The sequence below is a fragment of the Pleurodeles waltl genome, chromosome 7 (assembly GCF_031143425.1).
Source record: "Pleurodeles waltl isolate 20211129_DDA chromosome 7, aPleWal1.hap1.20221129, whole genome shotgun sequence".
In the NCBI taxonomy this organism is placed as follows: Eukaryota; Metazoa; Chordata; class Amphibia; order Caudata; family Salamandridae; genus Pleurodeles; species Pleurodeles waltl.
This window is the reverse complement of record NC_090446.1, coordinates 1,116,816,715-1,116,825,628: the sequence shown is the minus strand read 5'-3', so window position 1 is coordinate 1,116,825,628 and position 8,914 is coordinate 1,116,816,715.

Sequence of the window (8,914 nt, the reverse complement as noted above, 5' to 3'; positions counted from 1 at the left end):
TCGGTTCCTCCTATGTATCAACAGCAGTCAATAAAAAACTTAGACTTGTCTCATCTTGTGTTTCACTGACCCACTCTCCATTGAAGAAGGAACAACCAAGGACGCAATATCGGGCACCTTCAACTGTATAAGTATTTCCTAAGGTTACATAATCAGTTTCTGTGCACCATGCATTGTACAACAGCAATTTTTGTAGGCAACTGTAATGCATTCAATAGATTGTAACTCCAGTCACTGTTTTAAATTGGGGAGCCAGAGGACGTCATAAAGCCTCTCTGGGACAACAATTGTCTGAAATCATGAACAACACAAAAAGCAAATGGACTATCAGTGAAAATTCTCACTTTAAGCTGTTCAGAAATATATCATGCTCTGGTAAGAGCGATCAGTTCAGCTGCCTGGGTTGAAAAGGCTCCTCAAAAGCAAGAAGGTTTCTATCACACCTGAGACTGTGCATACCACATAAGCTGCTCTCAGGGTACCACCTTTATCTCTTAAACAGGAGCCATCAACAAATATTACATAGTCATTTTAATCTAATGGGACATCTTGAACGTCAAGACTTGGTTTAATGCACAACTCAGTCATATCGACACTGTCATGCTCAACCGCATCCTCGCAGTCACTTGCATTTTCAACAGGATTAGGCATGAGAGTGGCAGGGTTCAGCACAGTACATGTCTTGATATTTACACTAGAGGAAGCCAGTGTAACCTGCTCATAATGGGTTAAACATGCACTTGTTAAATGTTGTGCCTTTGTAAGGTGATCAAAATTTCCACTGAGTAGGGAATAAAAACGTTCAGTGGGTGTCCCATAACAATGCCTTTGCAATGTTCAGTGCTGATGCTGTGAGCTGCAACGGCTTTCAAACAACCAGGCAGCACTGATGCTCCAGGATCAAGTGTAGCAGAAAAATAAGCCACAGGCTTGTTCGCATTTCCATGCAGCTGTGTCAAAACTGAGAGAGCACATCCATCTCTTTCACAGAAAAATAAAGAAATCATTTGTTATAAAAAGGCATTCCCAGAGCTGGGGCTCGGCAGAGGCTTTCTCTCAGCTCTGTGAAGTTACATATACAGTTGTCATCCAATGGTACAGCTCAGATACATCTTTATGTGTTAGCCTCTGTAAAGGCTTGGTCAAAATGGAAAAGTTTGGAATCCACTGGTGACAGTAACCAACCATTCCCTGAAGCATTCAAACCTTGTTCTGTGTGACGGGGTATTAATTTTCATGATTGTTGAAAATCTCCCTTGTGACACTTTCCTCACACCTTTCTCTATGTGGTGACCCAAATCCAAAATATCTTTCTTCTAATACTGTAATTTTGCAGGGGAAACTTTATGGCCTTTTTTTCCTAAATGATATAAGGGACCAATTGTATCTCTTGCGCATGCTTCTCGGGTGTTTGACGCAACTAACAGGTCATCTATCTCCTAGACTTTGGGCCTCATTATGAGTCTGGTGATCCTGAGACTGGCAGACTCGCAGTGGTGGTCGGACCGCCACATTCCTGGTGGTGCCACTGCCATATGACGACCTTGGAAGACAGATCACCACCACCGCCAGGAACATGGATTCTGAGGGGTTGTCGGGTTTGGGAAACCTTGGATTTTTGCATTTTCTGCCAGTCAGCCCAGTAAAAACTTCATAATAGGGCCAGAGGGAGCCGGCCAGCCTCACTGCAGTCTCGTCCTCATTGGTCTGACAGTTTGGGTTTCGGACCGCCAGACTCTTACTGAGGATCTTAGACTGAATGATCCAACATTTTAAGGGACTCCAGATTCTTTTTCAAGATCTGGTTTAAAATGGATGGTGACTCAATATATCTTTGTGGAGTTCGGCACCATGCCAAAACATGATTGTTGAACTTGAATGCAATAAAGAATTGGCTTTCCTCGTGCAAGTGTATGGAAAAGAAATCTTGCAGAAGGTCAGTCAGTGTAAACCATCCTGCTTCACAGAGGATCTGAAATAAAATCACTGCTGGATTTGGTGCCACAGGACAACATGGAACATCAATCTTATTCACTTTTCTCAAATCTTGAACTATGCAGTATTTTCCATTGGGCTTCTGCAGTCCTAAAATGGGTCAGTTACATGGGCTTACCAAAATCTCTTTTACGATAACTTGTTCAATCAGACAATTAATCAAAGGGGTTATTCCAGCAATGGCCTCTGGTGACATACTATACAGGGCTGTTTTTGGATACACTTCAATTGGCTTCACTGTTATTTTCATAGGCTCAACTCCTTAGATGTGTCCTATTTCTTTTCCTGAAAAATCCCATACCTCAGGTGTCACTGTTACTTTTAAATCTTCGGGCAGTTGGTACAATGTGATACTCAGATAGTGCTGTATATTTTTACAGGGCACATCTTCCCTTTTTGTCTGAATTGCTATTCCTCTGTGTGTGCAGGTAATGGAACAGTTTAGCTTACACTGCAGATCAGGTCCTAGCAAGCTTACTGGACTTGAATCACAGACCACAAATTGGTGCTCTTCATCAAATGAGCCTATTTTTACAGGGACATATTCTGTTACATGGTTGGTCAACTGCTTTTTGAAAATCCTACAACCTGGATTCTCTATCCCAAAAGGGACAAATTTGGCACTTTTTCTGTTCTGACAGTGGAATGTGTAGCTCCTTTGTCAACTAAAAATGACACATCATGGGCTATAGCATTGTCATTTACATAGGGACTATGTTTATCTACTTCTAAGGAAGCACCTGGCATGCATTCCTCCTCATGCGAGCTATCAGTTTGAAGAATGTCTAAAATTCCTCATCACTCAGGCCAATTAGGGGAAATTGAGTTGCAAACTGATTCACATTTACATTTGCCATTTGGTTCATTGTTTCGTTGGGGAACAATCACTTGCTGTTGAGTCATTGAGGCTTGTGGTACCTTCACCTTGCTGTACTGGGGACAAATTCACATTTTGAACTCAGGTCTTTGAACTCTTTGAACTCTTTGAACTTGATTATTGGCTTGTATCTGAGCAACTCCAGCATTCTGCACTTGATTATTCACATTATTAGATGGACAATCTCACCACCAATTACCAAAATGTCGACACACATGACACCAATTAGCTCTCTTCGATGTCTGGACATCAAGAACACCTCCACTTTGATTTAGCTGAACACTGCGACCTCTCCCTCTTGACTGAACAACATTCGTCACCTGCTGTGGTACTCCTTGCATCACACTAGTCTTTACCATCATCTGCTGATTCTGATTTACTTTCTGTGCAGCTTTCAATTGGAAGACCATTACTTTTTCTTTAAACTTATTCTGCTTCAGTTCTAATTCATCGCTACAATATTTTGCATAACAAAGAATCTCATCAATTGGTTTATTCCGCCAACAAATCAGTTATTACTGAATCTTTTAATTACCTTTTGCTTCAATTGCTGCACAAATCTGAACACAAAATGACCCATATCTTTAGCTTCTATAGTTCCAGTACCACTGTGATACTTGAAAGCTTGTAACAATCTCTTACAATAAGCATGGATTGACTCTTCTGGTTCCTGGGCTGTTCTGTCAATATTCTGCCAATCTATCTTCCAGGGACACTTTATTTTTCAAAAATTCAATCACCTTATAATACTTTTTCATCACTTCTTCAGATGGTACACCTGTTACCAGATCCCTTTGTGGTTCGCTATCAGGCCAATCAACATGCACCTTGCATGCAGCCCACAAACCAGTTGGAACCACAGTGCCAAACAACATATGCAAATCTTCCTACAGGCATTTTGAGTGTTGCTCTCGGCTTGATTTGCTCTTGCCGGAGGCACATTTGGCTTTGCTTTCTTCTGATCTTCTTTCTTCACCCATCTACGCCCATCTACTTTCTCACTTATCAAAGCTCCCTGTGTCTGTATGTATGTAATCGATTCTTTAGTTTGCAATTTATCTTACAGGAGATCTCATGTTAACCAAGTCTTTTGTACTGAACTCTAATCTGTAAATTCTCTTTAAGGGTTTTGATTTTTCTAAATCCACATCATATTTTTCAACCACTTCTGCTAGTCTCTCATAAGCCTGTCCTGCATGTTGTGTAGCATCTTTGCACACAAACCGAAATTCATGTTCTGTGTAAGTTTCCAGTTGAGCTGTGTTTAACATTATTAAAATCATTTCATTTAATTCCAATTTCAATCTGGACGCATTTACTGATCTATCTCTCTCAGGTGTCTCTTCAGTTCTGGCATTGCAATTTGTCACACCTGTTGCAGCTTGAGGACTCAAATTATTTAACGGTATTTGGACAAACTATTGAATTCAAAATATTGAGATGCAGAAATATTGAGTTTTAAATATTGTGATCCACAAATATTGTGATGCAGTAATATTGTTGACAAAAACATCGATTTTAGAGGTAAGTAACATTGATGTTAAAAATATCTATGTTGTAATTATCATGTTAAAAATATCTATGTTGTTAATATCGTTTACAGAAATATCTATGTTGTTAATTAATTCATTACTTACCGGTAATTTTCATTACTCCGAATACCCTGTTTCTCATCCCAATCCTTACTAAATGAGTATTTTGCCTCTACCAGACCCACGTGCCCTAGCCAGGCCCAATCAAAAAAGTTCCCCTGAAACTCCTACCCTCCCATCTCCTATCCTCCAATCACCCTATACCAATATAAGGGCAAGAAACCGAAAAAACAACCTGAAAATCCCCATGCAACTGAATTAAAAGGGAGGCAGGGTGAAATCCGGGAAGGAACAGGGATGGAGGGATGCAAGGATTTGTACAAGAAACAGGGTAATCAAAGTAATGAGAATTACATGTTTTATTGCAAACCAGCAGTGTAGCAAACAGAAGAGTCAAATTCCTCATGGAACTCCAGCCGCCAAAACCCGGGAACCGGAGACCCAGGAATCACAAACATTCAACCTGTAATGGGAAACAAAGTTAGAGGGAGTCACCCAAGTAGCTACCTGACAAATGTCCTGAATAGAAACGCCTTGCTCCTCTGCCCAAGAAGCTTCCATGCCCCTGGTGGAATGGCCCTGGACCCCCAGCAACATTTTTAGAAACATAGGCCAGTGAAATCAACCAGCGAATCCAGCGACTCAAAGTGTAGGTAGGAGTCTTGAGACCATGACGAAAGACCCCAAAGTTCACAAAGAGCACTTTCACAGAGGCGAAAATCCCTATTGCATGTGAGGTAAATAGAGACAGCCTGCATCACATCTGTAGCATGCAAAGATTCCTCCCCAAGAGTAGCAGCCTCTGGATAAAAGAAGGCAGAATAATATCCTGAAGCTGGTGGAAAGCAGAAACTATTTTAGGCAGGAAGCCCAGATCCAACCTCAAAACCAGACTATCTGAGAACAACTGTAAATATGGATGCCTAATAGACAAAGAGGCTATTTCTCCCAAACGCCAAGCTGAGGTGATAGCCACCAAGAAACAAACCTTCAAAGAAAGGCATTTTAAACCCATCACCTCTTGGGGCTCAAAAGGAGTAGCCTGAAGAGCCCAAAGGACGAGAGGCAAATCCCAAGCAGGAACCACAGAATGAACCCGGGCCTCAATAGGGAAAAACCTTTGAGAAGGTGTAACTTAAAGTCAGCAATTCAGGCACAGCAAAAGGAGAACGAAGGGCCCTAACAGCAGCCCACTGTACTCTCAAGGTAGCAACCGCCAAATATTTTTGAAACCTGTCATGTAGGACTTGAAAAACTTCAGAGATGGGACAGGAAACAGGAACCAACTGCCTAGATATACATCACTGAACAAAGGAAGACCACTGGTGAGCGCATGCCTTCTGAGTAGACCCTTTACAGGAGTGCTGAATGGAATCAGCCACTGGAGAGGAAAGACCCTGCAACCTCAACCTCCTCCGATCAAGAGCCAAGCCGTCAGACGTAGCTTCTGACAAGTGGCAAGTGGAAGCAGAAGGGGACCCGGATGGAAAGGAAGGACCCACTCCGGTGCTGTTGCCATCAATTTCAACAGAGGAAACCACCCCATCCAAGGCGAAAAGGGGCCACCAGAATGAGACATGCTGTCTCCCTCTGCAGTCTGGCCAGCAGTTTGGGCAGAAGAGGAAATGGTAGGAAGGCATACAGAGGAACCGGAGGCCATGGAAGAGACAGAGCATCCACCCCTGAGGGCCCCAGTTCTGGGGATCTGGAGAAGAAATGAGGCAGAAGGCAATTGTCCCCTGAAGCAAACAGATCCACCTGAGGAGTGCCGAAACTGTGGCAAAGGGGAGCGAAAATGGAAGGGGCCAGACAAAATTAGAAGGATGAAGGAAAAACCTTGCTGAGCCTGTCAGCTAAAACATTGTCCTTTCCTCAAATAAAGGCTACCGACTGAGAAGGAAGATGGAACTCTGCCCAACAACCCAATTGAAAGGCCAGGAAGGCCAAGGAGCGGGATCCCCCATGCCTGACTGCTTGCTGATGTAAGACTTGGCAACAGTGTTGTCCGTCCAGACAAGCACCACCCGGTCTTTGGTCAATGGAACAAAATGCAACAAGGCCAGAGCCTGTTCTGCTGAGGGGACCGTTGTCCCTGAACTGACTGATCGTCCAAAGTGGCTCCCCGATCCAGCCTGCTGGCAATGGTAGTGATCACTTTTGGAGGGGGAGTAAGCAGAGAACACCCCTGGACAAATTTGTGGGACTGAGCCACCATTGGAGCAGGAGCCAAACTTGGGTACCCACAGGAACCTGAGAATCCAAGGACTGAAGATGTGGGAACCAATGAGACAGCAGATGCTGCACCATTTACCCAGGTGTAGATGAGCCCAAGGGACAGCAAAGACGCAGGATGTCAGGAAAAAAAAGAGAAAACAACCTTAAGCAAGCAAACATAAAGGCACACTCCAGAGCAGCAATTACATCAAAAAGCCAAGACTACATACAATATGGCCTTGAAGACGAAGCCACTCCAGAGCCGTTGCCATCCTCTTCAGACCCAGGGACCACAGAAGGTCGCACAGCACTTGGGCTCAGTCCCCCGTAAACCTGAGTCTGCCCAGGGCTGTCTGGGAAGGAGGGATGATGCACAAGCCAATCGTCCAGATATGGATGAACCATCCCCCCAAGCCCATGAAGATGAGCTACTGGGAGGGGGACATGACCTTGATGAATAGCCTGGGAGAGGTAGCCAGGTTGAAGGGAAGGACCCAGAAATGCCAATAGATCCTGTTCATACAAAACCGAAGAAACTGCTGATGGGAAGAAGCTACTGGAATGTGAAGATATGCATCCCTCAATTCCAAGGTGACAAGCCATTTGGCGGGACGAATCAACGGGATAATATGTTGCAACATCTCCATCTTGAACCTTGGCTTTCGCAGAAAGGAGTTCAGTCATTTGAGGTTGAAGATGAGGCGAACCTTCCCAGTGGGCTTCAGTACCAAGAAAAACAAGGATTAAAACCCCTTCCCTTGATGCCTCGGCAGGACAGGAACACCAGGATATTTTTTGAAAAGAGCGGAAATTTCCAGAAGCAGAGCCAGAAGGCCAGGAGCACCGGCAAGGGACTCAGCGGTACCTGAAGGAGGAGAAAAGTTTTCAAATTCCATGGAGTAGCCTTTGGAAAGGATATTTAACATCCATGCTTCGGAAACATGACATTGCCAAGTAGTAAGGCAGCCAGACGACCCCTCCTGGCAGGGATGAATAGTCAGGAGCACTGACTAGGCTTAGGCTGCTGCAAAGGCTGAGGCTTGGAGAAAGGGCGAGCAGGAAAAGAAGAGGACTGCTTAGCCTTGGAGCAGAAGCCCCCCGAAAAACCATGAGAGAGTTCCTTAGAAGGAGCCTTCTTGGAACGCTTTTGATTTTTTGAGGCTTTATGAAGCATAGGTTCCAAATCATAATAAAACAGGAGGCTGCCAGTGAAGAGCATGTGTAACAACCCAGGCTTATGAGCAGAATCAACCTTCCAATCATGAAGATACATGTGACAGCGTGCCGCAACTGAAGAAGCCATAGCCGAAGCAGAGGCCTTCAAGACATCACAAGACACATCTGCTAAAAACTTGGCCTGTGTCTCCATATGAGCAAGGAACATACATCACCTTCCTGGAGAGCCATAGTCAGAGAATTGAAGTCCTTCACCAAGGATTGAGAGGCATAAACAGCATATATACCCACCCTAAGAGCCAGATTCAGTCCCGAACAACACTGCTTCAAAGAGGCCTCCACATGACGGTCCACAAAGTCAGAAATAGGAACGTTCTCCAACATAATAGAAGGCCTCCCAGCCAAATTGATTGTGTAGCAGACGAAAAAAAACTGGTTGTTTTCTGGGCTCCATGCCCTTATATTGTATAGGGTAATTGGAGGATAGGAGATGGGTGGGGAGGAGTTACACGGGACCTTTTTTGATTGGACCTGGCGAGGGCGTGAGGGCCTGGGTATTGGCAAAATACTAATTTAGTAAGGATTGGTACGAGAAATAGGGTTGAGGTGGTAATATCGATGGTAAAGATATCTTATTATAATTTGCAAAAATATTGTTGTCAGTAATATTGTTTTTTAATTATTTTTATGTGTTTTAGAATATGTCCTAATTGTATATGTTATAAATTGTATAAATGTTGTAATGTTTTTTAATATATTTAGTACATTTGTAGTTTTTTTTTTTATTTAATTTAAATGTTTATTTAAATTTTTAGTGTTGTGGTGGGTTGTGGGTTTTGTTGGGGCATTGGGTGGGAAATAATTTAATTACAACTGTAATATTATTTGTGTAATTTTTTAAATGATTTAATTGATAATTAATTATGTCAATTTTCTAATTATTTTTTTTTTTCAGTTAAGTTTTAGGTGCTGGTTGTGGGTTTTGTAGGGGGAGAGGGTGGGAAGTAATTTAACTATAATTAATTAATTATTAATGTTCAATTATTATTAATTACTTAAT